The sequence below is a fragment of the Podarcis erhardii genome (assembly GCF_964252035.2).
Source record: "Podarcis erhardii genome assembly, chromosome: 13".
NCBI classification, from domain to species: Eukaryota; Metazoa; Chordata; class Lepidosauria; order Squamata; family Lacertidae; genus Podarcis; species Podarcis erhardii.
In genome coordinates, this window is record NC_138502.1 from 31,825,356 (window position 1) to 31,845,363 (window position 20,008).

Sequence of the window (20,008 nt, forward strand, 5' to 3'; positions counted from 1 at the left end):
TGTCAGTTTCCACGCCTAACTATAACAACAACAACAACAACAACAACAATTTTATTACTTATACCCCGCCTATCTATCTGGGTTTACATCATATCAGGCTGGGTTTACATCAGCTGGGTATCTTGCCCTTTTAGTTATTTATTAGTCATTCAGAAGGCCAGCTATTGAGAGCAGTCAGCCAACGATTTAGTTCCCATGGCAGCATATCGTGTCTATTTTACCTAACAAAAATGAGATACTGTACTTGCTAGGTCTAGTCAGGCCTATTCAGATAATTCTCTGTCCAGATTTCACTCTTTGATTCATAGAACCACTGAGTTGGAAGGGATCCTGGAGAACATGCAGTCCACCCCCACTTAGATTCATAGAATTATAGAGTTGGAAGGGATATCTTGAGGGTCATCTAGTCCAACCCCTTGCAATGCAGGAATCACAACTAAAGCATCCATGGCAGGTGGCCATCCAGCCACTGCTTGAAAACCTCCAAGGAAGGAGAGTCCACCACTTTCCAAGGGAGTCCGTTCCACTGTGGAACAGCTCTTGCTGTCGGCAAGTTCTTCCTGGTGTTTAGTCGGAATCTCCTTTCTTGTAACTTGAATCCATTGGTTCAGGTCCTACCCACTGGAGCAGGAGAAAGCAAGCTTGCTCCATCTTCTATGTGAAGATGAAAGATCTTACAACACAGTGCTCATTACAACTGGGGCCTGGTCCTGGAACAAGTGGCACAGATTAAACAGAGCACATCTTAAGTCTCTCTGTGCTCCCTTTCTTTCCTTATCAAGAAATGAGGCCGCATTTAGGAAAGTGCTCTGAAGAAACAGAGATGTGTAAATACCTTAAGGGCTTGGTGAACGGTTTCATCTGTACTTTCACCATGTACTTTTAAGGGGAGGTGAGCAATACCTCTAGATAGAGGTTGCTGAGTTTGCCTGGGATGGCACACCCTACCCTGGCAGAGGAAGCAGAAAAGCACACCTGACCTAAAGTAATACCAGCATCTTTAACTTCCAAATGCCTCTAAGCAAAAACTTACCAGTAATCTCTTAGTTTGCACCCAGATTTAACCTGTTTCTGTTTTCAGGTCTTTTGGTGCACATTCTCATGCTAAGACTGGGCAAACCAGTTTCCCAGACACTTTCTCATTCTGCAAATGAGTGTGCACTGGCTGGTCAAACAGGGAAAGTGACCTCCTGCACCAGTTGTCTAGGAGTTAGCATGCATTATTCGTGGTCATGTCACATTGCACAGAGAGAGCCTTTGAATAATAGGATAGTTTGGTTTATAACAATTGATAGATAGATCTGTTGGATATTCGATTTTTATTTGCTGGTGGTCAATGTTTTTCTATCTATTCTTTCCCCTCCCAGAGCTACAATTCCCATAGTTCCCTGGGAAGAAAGGTTAATGGTTCAACTACTCTGGAAATTGTAGCTCTGTTACAATTGGAGAGAGGTAGCTCTTCACCTCAACTACAGTTCCCATAATTCTTTGGGGGAAGCGATGACTGTTTAAAGTGGTATCATAGTGTTTTAAAGGTGTGGTGTGAATGTGGCCTAAATGTTGTAATTCAGTGGTGTCCAAACTTTTTTCAAAGAGGGCCAGATTTGATGAAGTGAAGGGCCGTGCGGGGGCTGACCAAAGGGCCGACCAAAGTTATTGACCTTTTTAGGATTTTACCCCAAAGTTGTTGAGCTTTTTGTTGGATTGGAGTTGAGCTATTTTTAGGATTTTATCCCAGGAAATAGGACCCGAAACGGACTTTGGGCATGCCGGTTGTAAGCTCTACATGTGGGCAGAACTTGTCATTAATGAATGGAAGTGGCTTTGCTTCCTGTTTTCCTGGAGGTTGAGGGAGAGCCACAGCTCCAGTTCCTAGGTCACCAAGGCGTTCCTATGAGGAAGAAGAAGGCAATCTGATGGAAGCAGAAGCCAAGCTAGGGCAGATTCACCTGGATCAGGAGTTTCCCATCTTCATCCGGTTTGCACCTGGGCCTTCAAACTTCCTCAAGTTTTCCTCTGGTTCCATCTCACAAGATCAGCTTGAAGAAGAAGCAGAGCTGGAACAGCAGCAAAAGCTTACCGAAGATGTGGGTATAAGAGAAGAGAATCAGGATGTCAGAGAGGATGTCGAAGAGGAACCACAGCATGTTGCAGAAGAGAATCGGCATGAAGAAGAGAGAGAAATGCAAGAGGAGAAGAAAAGGAGAAGGAATGAGGAGGAAGAGGCACCAGAAAAACGGCAAAGAACTCCAAGCACTTCCAGCCAAGAGGAAGAGTCTCAGCCTCCTTCAAGCCCTACGGTAAAGATCGTTGAAAGAACTGAATCCCTGAACCGCTCCATACAGAAAAGTAACAGTGTGAAGAAGACACAGCCACCTCTTCCAGTTTCAAAGATTGATGACAAACTTGAGCAGTACACTCATGCCATTGAGACGTCCATCAAGTCTCCGAAGCCAGTGCGTCAGCTTTCCATTGACCTGCCTTCCACTAGTGCTGCAGTGGCCAGCACGAAAAGCCTCTGGGAGACAGGGGAAGTGGCTCAAACCTCTGTGAAGACAATCCCCTGTAAGGACATTGTGGCTGGAGACATTGTGAATAAGAGAAGCCTGTGGGAGCAGAAAGAGAGCCCAAGGACAGATGAAAATGTCAAGCTTCCTCAGAAGCTTCCTGGCAAGAAGTACAAGTATGTGGCAACAGGGCACGGCCAATACAAAAAGGTCTTGATAGAAGATGGGGCAACCGAAAAATAGCCTGCTTTGGCACCAAAACACACAGGTTGGCTTGCTCCGTGATTGATGGACACCTGAGGCAATACTTCTATGCAGTGCTGATGTTCCCCCTGCTAAAAAGGAACTGTGTTCAAAGGATGACTTCACTTCCCAGCTCAAATCCAGCAGCCTGCTTCAAAACCCAGCTACTGATTTTCTTCACAAATGGGAGCATCTCTCCAAGTTTGACTTCATTTAGACTTGGACACAGCATCAACTCAAGTGGCAATAATCTAGTTGTTTTTTAAAAGCTATCTCTAGATCGGCTTTTCATTCTTTTTTTTGGAAAATTAGCTTGCGTGCTGTTCTGTACCCTAATTTCTTAATTTAGTAAAAAGAGAGGTTTGCCTACTTCTCCTGGCCAAGCCTAGGGCCTATCTTAATAGCCAAGGAGGAACGTTTAATTTTCCTTAACTACTTTTGAGTTGTGAGCAAGAAAGTGAAAGCAGTAGGAAAACTTAGGCGTTTATGGCTGAGTCTAAGGATCTTTCTACCACCTAAGCCTTCAAAATGACAAGGCATACCAGTGTCTCACCTCTTGACTAACATGGATTCTTTTGATGATACAGGATGCAGTCTTGAGCATGAATTGGTGCCCAGTGCACCTAGGAGGCCTCTTCCCCCTCACACCTCAACCATTCCTGCCTTGAAGGGAGCATGGTGGTGGTTCTGGCAAAGTTACCAGATTGGTGTATCGGTTGGGATGAAGGCCAGCTCCCAGAAGACAGCCAAATGGGTTCTCAGAGGACCCATGGCTGCTAATACTTTGCAAGGAGTGCCTGACTTGGTGCAAAGAGTGCCACACCTTGCAGTATAAATGCATCTCTTAGTTTGCCAACTTCAAACACTTTTTGCCTCTCCCTCATTATACAAAAAAGGGAGAGGGCACAATATCCTGCTTCTAGCCTCCCAAGACTAGCAACTCAAGGGCTTAGACAATGTTATACATATCCCCACCCCACCTCCTCTGTTGCTTCTACTTGGTACCATTCTGTGTGACCTGGACTTGTTTTTGTAAGCCTTTAATAAAAATTCTGAGAAACAAAAACAAAAAAAATAAAAATAAAAAAAATTAATGAATGGAAGTTGGAAAAGCATAGGACTGGCCTTAAGGCTAACTTGTGTTTCTTAACACGTTTTTAAAACCAGAAGTAGCATAAAGCAAGGAAACAGGCTGTATCAGCGAAAACCAGTGTGTTATACAGGTTAGATCTATGGGCTGCAATATGTTAGGAAGTTCTACTGCACAAGCTCCTTTGAAAGGAAACAGGAACTACATAAGAGCTCACATTCATTTCAGTGGGCCTACTCTAAGACAAATTCCTGGTGGACTATGCAGGTAGGATGAGGGAAATGCTCAGCCTTGAAATTCACCGGGTGACCTTGGGCCAGTCTACCTTGTAGGGTTGTTGTGAAAGTAAATGGGAGAAGAGAATTATCTGTGTTGCACTGAGCTCCTTGGAAGAAAGGCAGGCTATAAATGCAATGAAGTAAACATGTAAAAAAAGGGGGGGGGAGCAGAGTACAAGAGAGAAGATTTGATGTACAACACACAATCCATCAAGAAGTTCTCTTGCACAAGCGCTGATGAAAATAATAGGAACTACGCAAGAACTACACTATGCATTTCAGTGGGCGTTCTGCAGGAGAAATTCCTCATAGATTGTGACCATTTTAAATAGTAGGTGGGGAATATGCCATTTGGATTTTTCATCTCAAGCACCAAAATATATTAACCTAGCCCTCTTTTTAAACTTTTGATCCACAGAAGCCTTCTTTGGCCCTCTTGTAACACTCTGATTTTGAATCAACAAAGCAATGGCTCTGCTAGTGTTTACAGAAGACCCAACAAAGAAATTCTTTCATCATCCTATATATTTATTCATAGTAGAGAACATATTTCAGATCAATCCGGTTCTTGCCAAGCCACAGCCAGGATTGTAGGATGGAGCTTATTTTTAGATTTTGTTCTGGACTTACCGGATGCCCTCCCTGCACTGCAATTAGGCTAGGAAAAAGGCTCCTAGCTGTTTCCAAGCGTAATTACCATATTGCGGGTGTAAGACTGTTAGGCGGGTGAGGGTGGATAAGAGGAGGAGGAGGAAGGGTTAACTTTCTCTATGTGCTGTGGCCATTTATTTGAATGAAGTCTCCCATTGGCTCCCAGAGAAGTCTGTTCTCAAGTCTTATACAGGCTACAGGCGGGGATATGTATTATTAAAGGTTTGTTATTGGGCCCAACTAAATGGCCTACATGCTTCCTCAGTTACCCACAACTGTATTTGATTTTAATCTGATTTGAGAGAGCCAAGAAGCTTCCAAGGTATCGGTTCTTCATGATCTAACAACTGCTGCAATTTGAGCTCTTCAGGAGGAGCTCTTCTCCCCCTTCTACTCAACAGCCACTTCAAGCTTGAAGATCAAATTCCAAATTCAGGTTTTGCAAGTATTAAGGGCTATTCTTATGGCTATGTGCACCTTTACAAAACTTGAGAATGTGAGTGGAAGCTTTCGTTTTTGTTTTGATCCCAAAGTCATTTAAACTAAGAGTCAGTTTGAATCTGAGCACAGAAACAGTTCCAGAGAGTCTGGACCTTGGCACCATTTGGTTTAGAAACTGGCAATAAATAAAAACAATAACAAAAGTTATAGCAGGTAGAACCAAGGGGATGTTTCCTGGTCTAGGGCTCAGGCCTTGTGTGATAATACTGTTGCAGCTGCTGGCTGACTTTTCTTTTGTTAGGAAGATAGCTCGTTAATTACCCGGAATGGTTGGTTATTCTTTCATCAGTTGGTGTTAATGGTTATGAAATGCCTCCTCCTGATAGTGTATGTGGTTTTACATGACACACGACCTGATATGTGGAATGGGAGTGCGAGAGTTGCTTTCTGATGAATCTTCCGCCTTGTGGGAGTGCCTGTTTATGCCCGTTTACCTTATACAATATTTGTATATAAAGCAATTAATGGATACCTGAAGTATCCCCTGCTGTTTTTGTTTTTGTTTTACTAAGGAAAACAAGATCTGCCAGCACATCACCTGGAACTTCTCATCTAGAGAAGTAGCTTAGTTCTTGTGCGGTTCCTATTCTTTTCAGTGGGGCTTGTGCAAGAGAACTTCCTGATGGATTGTACACCATACATTTCCATAGTCTGTTTCAAGTGTTCAAAAGAACTGATACATTATCTCAGTAATGCTTACAACAAACCTGTAAGGTTGGCCAGTATTACTGTCTAGGGTGTCTTGCCCAATAGGGGCAAGTGGCGTGGGGCGCCAGGGTGACAAGTTCTGGAGGGCACCAGGGAAGAGGTGGAGGCTGGAAGCGGCACTTCCCGGCATCAGCTTGCTGCCCTTGCCCGCCTCTGCCATGCCATGCCAAAGCAGCGCCGCGCCCGGAGCCTCTGCCTGCTGTGGCCACTGCGGCATGGGCGCCAGGGAAGAGGCAGAGGCTGGGCGCAGCGCCTCTTGGCATCAGCTCACCACCTCAACCACCTCGCTGAGGCAACGCTGTGCCCGGAGCCTCTGCCTCTTCCCTGCCGGAGGAGCTGCCCTCCAGCCGCTGCCTGCCTGCCTGCCTCCTCCAGCCCCGCAAAGCTGCTGGCAGTGCCTTAAAAAGGTTGGCAACTCTGGGAAACCGGGGGGGGGGGGGGGCGGAGGGATCTTTGCACCACAACACTGGATATACTTAAGACGGCCCTGATACAGTACTGTTGCTTGCTGAAAGTCTATCAGTTTGTGTCTGAGTGACACTTGAATCAGGAACATTCCAGCCCACACTTTGAGCTACTACAACACAGCTGCTCATTTTGAATCTATTTATTATAACTACAATTCAGCCTTGGAAGCAATAATAATTTCGCTGCTTCTGAGCATGTGCAGAAACCCCTTCCTTGATTCTCAGCGCTCAGTGACTGAATCTGGGATCTGGGAGATGAACTTTGAATGTGAGGGTGTAGCTTTAACCTAAGTTTGATCTTTGGCACTTTTCTCTCTGTTTTGTAATGAATGACCTGATTTAGAGTTGAGTGAGGATCCAGGTGTTTTGATGAGTGGCTGGAGAGGAGGGTTAAGGACTACGGCAGGCTGCTGGAGGCAGGAATGGTGAGTAAGAAAGGCGCAGAAGATATGCAGAACCTTGAAGCATGAAGCTGTTATTTTATTAGAGTTTTTTTTTTTGCTTAGCTCAACATTAGATACCTACCTGATGGGAGAAAGCAGTAGGGTTGCCGTATTTCAAAAAGTGAAAACCTGAACATAAAAGTTGTTTGGGTTTTTTTTGGGGGGGGGGGAGTTGTTGAGCTTTTTAAATTTTTGGCCAAAGTTGTTGATCTAAGAAAAGAAAGAAGCTGTGAGCTATTTTTAAGAGATTTCGCCAGAATATACACTTGCAGCATGGGTTGCCATATGCCCAATGTTTTCCACCCGGACATTGTTTACAAGGGCAGAATCCTGGCTATGTCCGGGAAATTCCAGATGTATGGCAACCCTATAGAGCAAATCGAATATGGGACAGGCATGGAGCCACTTGTTGCACTCCATTAAGATCCACCCCCCTCCTGAGTTTCATGTTTCTTTCTTCTTTTTAAGCAGTGTATTCTGTGCCACTGTAATCCAGTTAGCAGCTTTATTGAGCAGGTCACACCCATGTTTATGCAGGGACTGTTTTATCCAACACACCTGTTCAGGCAACTGGCTTCCTCTCCCTTTCTCTCCCTTTCTCAAACCCAGCATCAAATTACCCTGATAAATAGATCTCGTGATGCAACAGCTTCCAAATGAATTCTGCAAGCGCTGCATATGGAATATGGCAAGAGCTGGTCATTCTATCTCCTGCCACCAGGTCATTAATTGGGGGTGCCTGCGTGAGATGACTTATCGCAAGCTAGCTATCATTTAATGTGCTTTTAGTGGCTATTTTAGGATGTCTCTCTCACTCTTCTCTTGATATGTCTTTAGTATTTGTACATACAGAAAAATGAAATCTGGATTGAAGTTCCAGAAGAGCCTTCTCTGGAACTTCAGAGTTCCCAAGGCTTTCTGGTGACTGCACTTGCGTCTCCAGAAACAAATTGGGAGGAACAAACAAGTGGGGTGTGTGGCAACCTTTTGAAACATAACCACGTCTGATAAACTGCCTGTCCCAAAACCAAGTGCTGAGGAGCCTCTACACCAGCAGCATTTTTTTTGCAGAACGGACTAGGATCTTGGAGACCATGGTTTAAATCTCCACTCAGTCCTTATGTACACTGAGTGACCCTGGGCCAGTTGCTCTTTTGGGGCAAGGCAGTTGGCAGAGGGGGGGGGGGAGAGAGAGTGTCAACCACCATCACCACCAGTTTTCAAAACCTTTAGTGGAGCTGACCAGCATTAACTGATCTTCACAGAATTGTCCTGTTTATGCTACAGTGGTACCTTGGTTCTCAAATTTAATCTGTTTGATTCCCAAAATGGTTTGAAAACCAAGGCGCAGCTTCAGATTGGCTGCAAGAGCTTCCTGCACTCGATCGGAAGCCGCAGAAGCCACGTTGGACGTTCGGCTTCTGTAAAACATTCACAAACCGGAACACTCAAGCGCTTGTGTAACTACGTCTGTGACCTTCTTCTAGAACAGGGGTGGCCAAATTCCAAGAGACTGTGATCTACTCACATAATTAAAAACTACCCACTTTTTTAGGGGTTCAGGTCAAAGCTGTTGAGCTCTTTTTTGAGGGGGGTGGCCTGGCATTTTTAAATTTTTTTGCGGTCAAAGAGGAACAGCAACTCACCAAAGGATCACTGGGATAAAAACAGCCTCGGTTTGTAAACTCCGTCTTCCGTTCTCCAACAATGGAGGGCACGGCAAGGGGGCGGGAAGGGGGCCAGCGATCGACCAAAACCTCGCAGGGATCAACTAGTAGATCGCGATCGACCTGTTGGACATTCCTGTTCTAGAAGAATCTAATGTGCAGCCAGTTTCTACACCAGTTACAGTCTGTGGCAACATACATGGACAGTTTTATGATTTATGTGAATTGTTCAGAACTGGAGGTCAGGTTCCTGACACAAACTATATATATTTATGGGTGACTTTGTAGACAGAGGCTATTATAGCCTTGAGACGTTTGCCTATCTTCTTGCCCTGAAAGCAAAGTGGCCTGATTGCATCACACTTTTATGTAGGAATCATGAGAGCAGACAGGTAACTCAAGTGTATGGGTTTTATGACGAATGCCAAACCAAATATGGCAATGCTAATGCCTGGAGATATTGCATCAAAAGTTTTTGACATGCTCGCAGTAGAATCATAGAATCATAGAGTTGGAAGAGACCACAAGGGCCATCGAGTCCAACCCCCTGCCAAGCAGGAAACAGTGTAACTAGATGAGCAAATCTTCTGTATACATGGGAGCCTATCTCCAGACATAAAAACACTGGACCAGATTCAGACCATTGAGCGCAACCAAGAGATCCCACACAAAGGAGCTTTTTGTGACCTTGTTTGGTCTGATCCAGAAGATGTGGACACCTGGGCCTTAAGTCCCCGAGGATCAGGCTGGCTGTTTGGGGCAAAAGTCACAAATGAGTTTGTCCATATCAACAACTTAAAGCTCATCTGCCGAGCCCACCAGCTGGTGCACAAAGGTTATAAATTCATGTTGGTCACAGTGTGGTCTGCTCCGAACTACTGCTATCAGTGTGGAAATATTGCCTCAATCATGGCATTTGAAGGTGCAAATACAAGGGAACCAAAGCTCTTCTGTGCAGTTCCAGACTCAGAACGTGTGCTTCCTCCAAGAACAACTACACCGTATTTCCTCTGAGATGTGGCTTTGCTGTCCCATACCCTTTTCTTTTGTGACGTACCTTTTTAGCACTTTGCTGCTGAAATGCTGCCTCTTGCCTTTTATATTTTTTAATTATCTAAATGTGTTGTATATGGTCAATAGGGATGCATCTTTCAATCTCTTTCTCTGTCTCTCCTCTTATCGCTACCCTACCTGTCTTGCCAGCTTTTGAAATGTCTCTGAACACCTACCTAGCTGTTTTGTAATACTTGTGATTTGTTTATTTTTAGTTCAGTTCTTTTTTTAAATAGGGACACTGCACTTCCCCTTTAAAGAAATAAATCCAAACAGCAAAACATCAGAACTAGTTGGATCTTCTTTCATTCAAGGGGTTGATTTTGGGGAGGCTGTTGTTTTTTTGAATAAGCTGTTAAAAAATTCCAGCAGCAAAGTTGTATTTGGTGTGCATAATGGGACTGTCCAAGCCCTGCAAGTGAGCACATTGCCAAGATGTATAAAAAATGTCCTGGTTTATATTTTGTTTTAATTCAGCATAAATACATGGTTTTAATGGCTGCCTCTGATCTCCCACCACCCGTTGCTTTTATTATTTGTTTTATTTTTTTAAGATTTAAACTAAAATGCAAAACCTTGTACAGGTATTTGGATTTGTACGTTGAAATAATGGTTCTGATTTTTCTCGGATACCTTGTCTTTTTAATAAAGTCATATCCTGAACTCAAGTCTCTAGGTTAAGCATTCAAAATAAAACCCTACATTGTTGATGTGGGAAAGATAATAATTCAGGATGGCTCCTCGAGGTTTCCAATGGAAGCTATTAAATCTGTGAGGAGGTAGAAGCAAAGGGGGCAAGCTGTATCTCAACAAGTTGTCCCATCTGAGTTTCTCCCCATTCCTCCAGTACCTGCAAGAGAGTTGACTTGAGAAGGGGATGTTCACTAATATACCTGTTCACAACTCATCAGATAGAAGCCAGTAACCCTGCACTGGGGACCATGCTCTGGATGTTTCAAGTGCTGCAAGGCTTTGCCCTCTGGTCTACCAGAACTACCCTGTTTAGTTCCCAGAATATTAGCTTCTCGAGAGCTGGCAACCCTGCACTTGCTTCCTACTCCACTACAGTAAAGCATATGAGGGAGTAGGCTAGACCAGAACCTTTCTCCCTGCAGTTACTGGGAGTTTTTTTTACTTGCAGGTAGTATTTTATTGGTGTGGGTGCATTAAAATACTGCACCCTTGCAGCCTTGAAGTGCTACACTGCACTCTAATTATACAACATGCGTTGACCAGGCTGCATTCTCACAGTGCACCTGTTTTCATGTGACTAATATCAGCTTTCATTTGTTCCTGCTTGGCTTTGTTTTGTGAGCCTCTTCATTGCTCATGCACCGTCTCTGACCTGTCAGCCTGCCAAGCATTATCTAGCATCTCTGTCCTGTTGAAACACGGAATGGTGTAATCTTAATTACTATTTATCATCGCTCAGATGATTGTGAACTTTGTACCCGTTCTCCTCTGGCCTAGCTCTGGCTGACACACCTTGGTACTGCGAGGCTTTGAAAATCTGCCCCAGAGTTGGTATCTCCACCCTCCACAAGAGAACTGTGAAGCCATTCATGCATGGTAGACAAGCAAGCTGAAATAGAACATCTTTCCATCCGACTCTCTATCTCTGGCTTTACGATTCGAACAGATCCTTAGGGAGCGTTGTACAAGGCACCTCTTCTTTAATGGTCAAATTCAGGGCTTGATTTGAGGGGGCTCAGCAGAACTCAAAGAATTATGCTCTGAGCATGTCAGAATCTTGACCTGAAATCCCTACACATTTAGCATCAGGAAAACATCTTACCTGAAAAGAGGGTATGACTTCCAGACAGGTTAGAGGCTCCTCTCATTTCATAACCTAAACTTAGCACAGTTTATACTCCTTAAATCAACAAAAATTGCATACAGTACTTGGCCATGAATTTTAAGGCTGCAGTCTCTTGCACTCTTACTTGGGAGGAGATTACACTGAGCAAACTTGGTTTTATTTACTTATTTTATTTTTCATCCTGCCTTCATCCAAGTTAAAGCCCCAGGTTTCTGAAAACAATAACTTTATTAAAGATTTTTTCAGACTGTAACAATGGAATCATAACACAGAATTGGTAGAGTACATATTGTTGAATATCTGAACAACAACAACAGAATTATTCACTCATCATTGCACGTCTTCATGTGTCTATTGTAATAAACTGCAGGGAATATTCAGGCCACACCCAAATGCATAGCTCCTCCACAAATTAATCTGGGACAATCTGGCCTGCATTTGCTCTCTATTTCAGTTTTGAGAAGATAAGAATGATATCCAAACAGCCTCTAACTGGTCATTTTTAGCATACTTAATCAGCTCCCAATTTATGTTAAACATTCAAGTAATGCCATTTCCCGAACATTATCCAGTCAGCCCTTTACCAGTTTTTGTAAGGATATGTTTGTACTGTTTCAACTACAAAAATAGAATAATAGAAAGATCATATACTGGTACCTAAAAATAGAGAGTAATCGGCAATATCCCTCATCCAATAGCTCATAGCCATCTTATCCTAACAGGTTTCTCCATCAGGAGTGTCCAGAACAAGTGATATTTTTATAGGATTTTATGCCCAATGTGTTATGTACTGAAGTTCTCACCCTGGGCCAGCAGGGGGATACTGTAGATAGTTTTCACTCAGGTCCACATATGCAAATAAGGGATTGAAAGTGACGTTCAGTGATTGGATAGTTACAGAAAGTGGTTACTGTTGCGTTGTAGTGGAGCTCTATATAAGCAGGCTGGCTGAACCCTTCAGTTCAGTTCTGTTCTGGCCTGTGAATAAACAAGAGCTGTTTGAAGAATCGCTGGGTCATCTGATATGTTCACCCACAAATTAACACAATGCAAAAGCCATTACAAAAACCAATTGCTTGCAAAGTCATGTCTTAATGCTTGTGCTTGTTTTGCTAGCTACTTTCAATGCACAACCTATTGGTATGCCATTCCATTATACTTCCTCCTTCCCCAGATTTCCAATTCTTCTCAACCACCTGCTTTAGAAATTTTCCAGTGACTAGCTAACTCCAAATGAACAGCTGTGAGCAAAATAATTATTAGGTCTTGGTGAACTTATATTGGTGTCATCTGGCTGCACTATTGCCAGTAGGGCCAGGGCCAGGTCAGGTGGGATTAATTGCCCTTTAATGTCTGGGATTTTGTAAATATCACTTCCCAAAAACCTTGAACATATACTATCACATATGGCCCATATGCACAGGTTTTGAGTTGTCCAAGGCAAGAGCTCTCCCTCACATTTTCCCCCCAAAAGTAGGTTATCTTTCCCAAACTGCATAACCTCTCACCCCAGCTCATCTGACTTTCAGTATTCATACGTGGGCAGTGATGCCAACTAATATATAGAATGATGAAAGATAATGAGATAACATACATAATCTTAAACTTTTATTTTCCTTATTTGAGCGATGCATATCGTACCCCTCAATAAAATTCTTGACAGGTATTTTGGAGTGCTTTGGGACTAGTTTGACAGGTAAAATACACTTTATCTGTATTGTATATTAATTGCTGCTAGTCAGATTGACTATAGTGTTTCTAAACTGTTGTGACATATTTGACACCTAGCTAAATAAGAAAACAAGTGCACTATATTTGAGTTATGCTGGCTGAATGGTCTTAGGAAGTGGCTAAGTGCTCTTAGCGCTGCTTTGCCAGTCCAGATGGAATTACACCTCCAGCATGACACTTAAGCTGATGGAACTCTGCTGGTATGTTGGCAGAGATACTGCGCTGGCAAAGTGACACTGGTAGATAGGACAGGTGCGGTGGGGAAAGCAGAATGGGATAGAATCATGGGTGTGCCCTGAGCAGGGCATAGTTACACCTCTTCATTTCCAAGACATGCCCATTTGACAGTGGAACATTATGCCAGGTCTGAGGTTGGTGCAGGTAATTTTGCCTTCCATAGAAGTTAACGGGGGGGGGGGGGGAATTACATTAAAAAATAGCAGCCCTCCCACCTCCTTCCCCACCCACCTCAGAATGATAAGAGCATACAGGAGACAGCAAACCTTTTCAGCAGGGGGCCGGTCCACTGTCTCTCAGACCTTGGGGGGGGCAGACTATATTTTTTGGGGGGAATGAACGAATTCCTACGCCCCACAAATAACCCAGAGATGCATATTAAATAAAAGAACACATTCTGCTCATGTAAAAGCACGCTGATTCCCGGACCGTCCGTGGGCCGGATTTAGAAGGCAATTGAGCCAGATCTGGTCATCGGGCCTTAGTTTGCCTACCTATGGCATAGGATATGCCTTCCACTGGCATATCTGTAGCATGGTGTGAGTAGAGGACTGTTTTGCTTGGGTGTAATCCTGTACTCGCCTAGGAGTAAGCCCAGCTGAACTTAATGAGACTTCAGAATCGCTATGTATAGGATTGCAGTTTAAAATGTGTCTTTAGTGGTAATTTCATCCTTGGTTGGGTGAACAACAACATTTTAACAGAAGGATTTGCTTGTGCAGAGGGGGGAGGGCGCAGATTATAATAGTTTTAAAGCTTAACATGTAAGCATTGTGTGATCCTGTTTTGAGATTCCAAGGTGTTTGAGAGGCTGTTCATGATCAATAAACAAATTTGTGTTTTTGAGTATTGTTTTAATGAAAGAAATAATTGTGACATAACTCAAAACCCTAAGTTTCTGATTTAACTATTTGGCTTTTGAAACTTTCAGGTTCTGGTAGGTAAAATTCAAAATTGTGACAATTTGAAAATTTGAAACAGAGTGCAGTATACCTACACAAATTCTTACATTTTGGCTCTAAAGCCTTTCTGTTACTTGATGTCATTTTCAGTTTCATACAATATCATGTTTGGAATACCTGCAAGTTTAAATTATTAAGTGAATTTAAATTATTGAGTGAATTTAAAGTTTTATTGGGTACGAGGAAACCGTGTACATTGTCAAATGTGTTTCCCAAATCCCTCTATTTTATCCTTCTCTAAACTGTAAATTACAAATCTGAAATTCACAAACTGAATGCTACATAAATTGTATAACTTTTTTTTTTGAAGGATTGGAGAAAAGATTTTTCATCATTCCTAATTTAAAGTCCAAAAGCTCCTTTCAGATTTGAGTTCAACACTGGCGAAGTGAGAATTTAAAGTTTGGCAGCTGCCATTCGCACAGGTTCCCTCCCCTCCCCCTGAGGTTTCGTCCTTGGTTGCCCGTAGCAACCCACCTAAGATGTCGCTCCCTCATAAGGTGAGACACAGGCCGCTATGAATGTACGGAGATTACGTATTGGGGTGGGAGGGGGAAGGGCTAAGGACCCGTTGCGGATGGCAACACCGTCCAAAGACAATGGGAACGATCGTAGTAGCTATTCGATCGGCGGTTGGTTGCTACCTCCGTCGCTCAAACCACATTGCGCGGGGGAGCCTCGCGAGCGTTTAACGGATTGGCGAATTTGTGATGTCAGTCGGCGCTCAGTCCGGCCGGCCCACTACTATAGCGATTGGGACTTTCCCCTTATCAGGGTCTTTTTTTTTTTTAATGCCATCTACCGTTCCCCCCCCCTCGAGCGCGCTCCGATTGGCCGTTATGATGTCACTTGCTAGGAGGTTTGGAGCTGGGAGGCCTGCTTGTCCTCTGATTGGGCAAACGAGCTGTCGCTCGCCCCCGTCTTAGAGGAGGATTGGACGAGGCAGCGCGGCGGGCGGGGAGAAGAGTGGTGGTAGACGGGTGCTGCTGTTTGGGGCTCGGGACCGGCTCCGGGGCAAGGCCCGCCTGAAGGCAGCGGCGGGTGCTGAAACAACGGGAGCTGGGGAAGAGAAGGTATGAAACGAAGTGGGGTGGGGAGGAGGATAGGGCTATATGAGGGGAAGGGGGTGGAGTTAAACAAAGCAGGGGGAAGACTAAAGGGGGGGGGAGGAAAGCATAAAGCGGAGGTGGGGGGGGCGAGGAGAAACTGAGAGAGCAATGGGGTCCGCGGTAGAGAAGAGGGACCTCTAACTGGGCCGCTGGTGGAGAGCGAATTTAGGGGAGGGGGCTAAAGAAACGGTGGCCTTGAATAGGCCAGGTGGGAGGGAAGCGGGTAGGAGGAAACGTGGGCTGGGCGAGCAGCGGCGAGAGCACGAGAAGGCGGCGGGGAAGACCGAGAGGAGCAGAAAGCTGAGGAGAAAGGAGCCGCGTGTGGTGCGCTGGTCAAGGGAGGCTGCGGAAGGGTAGGGGGCAAACTGAGGCCAGCCCCCTTGCAAGCGGCGGCTGGTGGGCTGAGGGAAGTGTGGGGGAAGGGCCTGGAAGCTGTGGCGTGGGGGGGGAGGTTTGAGTAGGGTGTATCGGGGGTCTCGAGAGCTAAAGGGCAACCACGTGGGCTAGAGGAGGAAAGGAAAGGGGTTGGTGGCCTTGGGCTGTGTGGAGGGGTTAAAAGTTGGCCTGGAGAAGTGAGGGCTGGGGGAACTCCCTTTTCTGGTTTCCCCGGTGTTGTTGGGAAACGAAGCAACCTGAAGCAGGGACTTCGGAAAGGATGGTGCAGGTGGATGTGGGAGGGGTTCCTCCACAATTGGGGGGGGGGTAGTTCGGGAGCGGAGGGTCAGATTGGATGAAGGATTCTTGGAGTGGAGCGCGACTTTCATTGTAGGTTTGGGTTGTAAACCACATTCGGTACAGTAGGCTAGAGTGGTGGTATGCAAATTTTAAAAATCGAAAGAGCCTGTGAATTATAAGGGCTGTTTGGTGTTGTTCTGAAGAAAAGTATAGGTATGCTTTATTATGCAACAGTGATTTGGGGAAAATATTGCCCTACCTTACAAGGTTGTTGTAAGAACTGCTGTGTAGTGTTTGAAACTCCCATTGTTCTAGGAGCATTTTGCAACGGGGAAATTCATTAGTGCGAGCAGTTTCTGAGCTCTGGGTGCAGTACTGTGCCTAAGATTTTAGATTAAACTGCAGAGTGGGAGGAAAGGAAGATCTTTTTCTGCCTCCCCACTTCCAGCTACTCTCTAAAGACGAGAAGAGACCCTCTTAAGAATATTGGGGGGTGGGCAGGGGAAGGACTAGACCGTGTGAAAAATGAACATAATACTGTACTTTAGCTGCAGTTCATTCTTTTTCAGCTTTGTATCCTTCTTATTAAAAAATTATGCCTAGACATTCCATTGTTGCGTCCATAACCTAGGTTCAAAGTGCCATTTAGCTTCTAGCTTTCATATCTCAGTTTCTAACATTGCTACTGTGATAAAGTATGTCAGCATTCCCCAATTTGGTCCCCTCCATATGTTTTTGACTGCAGCTTGCATCTTCCCTGATCACTGACCATGTTGTCTGGAACTGATTGATGTGGGCACCCAGAAAGAGCACTGTAGGAAAGCTAAGTAGTATCTGTTTACAGGCTTCCCATAGGCACCTGGTTGTCTGCAGTGAGAACAGGATGTGGGACTTGACTGGTCTTTGATCTGATTCAGCTGAGCTCTTGTATTCTTAAATGGATGCATGGTGAAATGTAGATGGGGCTGTAAGCATCAGTGCTAGGAGCCTGGAGGAAGATGGTAGTGGGTGTGGTATAGTTAAGGTCAAGATGACCAAGAGCATAATGGGTACCGGTAGTTTGGAGACTAGCAAGTTATTGAGTGGGGGAAAGAGGCGATTAGAGAACCTTTGGATAGTATACAACTTTATTTATTTCATAAAATTTATACACTGTTTGATTGTAAACAAACAAACCTCAAATTAGACCCTCTTAAAAAGGATTAATTATGAAAAGTTCTTGCTTTCTGATCCCATGTTTGCAATCTTCAGAAAATGAATTGAAATCCCCATTTCAAAGAAGGTCTTTTAGGTTTTGTACACCATGTTTTAACTGTTTTTTTTTTTTTTTTACTGCAGACGAATTCTGGAGGCTGAAGTCTTGTGCATATTTACCTGGGAGAAAGCCCCATTGAATGTAGTGAGACTCATCCTTAAGTAGACATGGATTGGATTGTGCTCTAAATTTTGATAATGGATAATAATAATAATAATAATAATAATAATAATAATTTATTTGTACCCCGCCCATCAGGCTGGGCTTCCCCAGCCACTCTGGGCAGCTTCCAACAAAGATTAAAAGTACATTAAAATGTCACACATTAAAAACTTCCCTGAACAGGGCTGCCTTCAGATGTCTACTATGTGATCCAGGGGGTGCAACTTTTGAGTGGGCTATTAAGTAACTGGAACAAGAAAGTAATACTTTCTAGAAAGAGGAGATAGCAGGGAAATTAATGGGATGGAACTGTTTTATGTGTGGCTAAGAGTGTGTGAACACTCTTTAAATTTAAATCAGGAAGAATAACAGACAAATTTAAAATACTGATTTTAAATTGTTTCCCATTGATTCTACAAATTATTTCTAAAACTATGGTGTAAGACACCAATAAACTATGTTATTTACACGGTTTAATTCTTTCAACCAGGCTTTACACCTCTTTGTCATGTTGTATGTACATTTTGTATGCTCTCCTTTCTTACCAGTACAAAAATAGTCTTTAAAATATTCCCGTATGGGGCCTGTCATAATCAGGTTTCATGATTGTTTGGAGGTTAATAAGCATTTCTTCTCAGAAGTAAGTCCCATGGAGCTCGGTGAGACTTACTCCTAGAAGAGAGTATAGAATTGGAACCTTAGCATGAGAATATTGGAACATGCAGACTGGACAGTTTGTCTTCTCTTCTTCCCAATGTTCTTCTCTGCTTCACCCTGCCTTTGCCCATCCCACCCTCACAAATACAAGCAAAAATAAAATACACATGAATAATATATCATAGCAAGGCTTCATAGTTTGTAGGCAGACTAGTATAGATCTATTTTCTTCAGGTGAAAATGCATGTATATGTTTGGCAGATAGTGTAAATACTCATATTTTAGAAATTGTCAAATTGGCCTTTTATGTACAGAAGCCTCATTTAACTCAATGTATATGACACTGATTCTGTGGGTAGCTGGAGGACTAACCTGCCTATATTAAGATTTTTTAATATTAACCTAAATTATTTGCAGTTTAAACAATATGATTAAATATATGCGCGCGTGCACACACACACACATATATATATTACCTTGCAAGTAGGAAATATTTCAAAAACTTGCAAGTAAGTCTAAATAGAAAAACTAAAGGGAATTGTTCTAGTATAATGTGAGGAGAAGATGACATTCTCAGTTGAGAAAAGTGTTTAAAGAGTTGAGGGTTGGGGATGGGGTTGGTTGGGGCTGTGGATTTCATAATGGAATTTAAAATTATTGAAAGCTCAGAACTGTTAGAGATGTGCATCCTTGTGGGGCTGTATAAATAAGTACAAGCTCTCTGGTGGTCTGAAAAAGGATTTTATGGTAGTGACTGGCCTAGGGGGAATTCTCCAGGCTGCCTCCCATGTTATCTGGATGCATTTTGAGAAGGTTTAAAATGAGACTGAAATGTGAGCCCAGAAAGTCATAGTGACAGAGGTTAGGATTAAAGAGGGGGCAAGCATGCCGGAGAACATGTGTTGGGGGATTCTGGCTCTCCTAGATCTTTAAAAACAACAACAACAACAACTTTGAAATCACATGTCTCTGATGGAAAGGAAAAGAGAGGGAGACTGAAATGTGATAGTAGGCCAGAACAGAGATTGGGTTAGGATGAGTACATGATTGCACTTAGCAAATCAAGGTATGGATTTTGAAATTTCTTGTTTCCCCCCCTTATTGCTGGTGGTGACAACTGATTGAACAAAGATTAAGAGTGGGTTACAACAAATGTTACAGGTTAAATGAGGCAAAAGTTGTGTTGAAATGCTACAGGTAGGCTTGCAAGCTATCATCTTTCTACTTAAGGCTCATATATAATTCTTATTTTAAAAAAATCAAGGATGCGTTATGGATATGTTATGATGTGCACACACATTTCCTCTCTCCTGCAATTTTGTGGTGGGCATGCTAAGCCTTCCCTATTTTCATGTGGCTTAATTGCAACTGTCAAAAGTGGGTTCTTAATAGTAATTTAATGCTGTACATGCAACCTCATGTCCTTGGGAGTTTGCTAACTAAGAACTTGCATGTGAGTCATGGGCGTAGCCAGGATTTATGTTGGGGGGCAGGACCGTTGTTTTGGGGGGGGGCAGAACTGAGCTATCTGCATCTCATATTATTAAGTATATTTATTTACCTGCACCCCCCCCCCGGCTATGCCCATGGTGTGAGTGTGAGTGAGTGTGTGTGCGCTTTATGGGCTGCTGCGTTACACTAAGTCAAATCATTAGCCCATTTAGCTCAGTATTATCAACACTGATGGCAGCATCTCCAGGTTTTAGACAGGACACTTACCCAGCCCTATCAGGAGACACCAGGATTTGAACCTAGACTTTTTGTGTGCAAAGCATGTGCTCTAGCCTTTCCCC

At 43.6% G+C, this 20,008-nt stretch overlaps 1 protein-coding gene, 1 long non-coding RNA gene and 2 pseudogenes across 7 annotated transcripts in view; 3 read left to right on the forward strand and 1 right to left on the reverse strand.

Moving 5' to 3' along the window:
• The first annotated feature begins 1,876 nt into the window (after positions 1-1,876).
• On the forward strand, positions 1,877-3,819 carry LOC309326396 (lymphocyte-specific protein 1 pseudogene; annotated as a pseudogene). Its single transcript has one exon. The product of its transcript is annotated as a lymphocyte-specific protein 1 pseudogene (transcript).
• Positions 3,820-8,446: 4,627 nt separating this feature from the next.
• On the forward strand, positions 8,447-11,632 carry LOC309328215 (serine/threonine-protein phosphatase 6 catalytic subunit-like; annotated as a pseudogene). Its single transcript, XR_014161591.1, has 2 exons — positions 8,447-9,044; positions 9,114-11,632. The product of XR_014161591.1 is annotated as a serine/threonine-protein phosphatase 6 catalytic subunit-like (transcript).
• A 660-nt stretch (positions 11,633-12,292) lies between these two features.
• On the reverse strand, positions 12,293-15,142 carry LOC309328292. Its single transcript, XR_014150743.1, has 3 exons — positions 14,835-15,142; positions 14,393-14,474; positions 12,293-12,405 (listed from the first exon to the last, which is right to left on the reverse strand). It is a non-coding gene; the product is annotated as an uncharacterized lncRNA (long non-coding RNA).
• A 151-nt stretch (positions 15,143-15,293) lies between these two features.
• The window catches only part of NFE2L1 (NFE2 like bZIP transcription factor 1), a 32,677-nt gene continuing 27,962 nt past the window's right edge, over positions 15,294-20,008 (forward strand). The window contains exon 1 of one of the 4 annotated variants that reach the window (XM_081837829.1): positions 15,294-15,430. The gene's annotated coding sequence lies outside the window, so the exon portion shown is untranslated. Of the gene's footprint in view, positions 15,431-15,623; positions 15,820-18,864; positions 19,282-20,008 lie in introns of those variants that run through there. The other 3 variants (XM_081837826.1, XM_081837827.1, XM_081837828.1) reach the window with 3 other exon arrangements.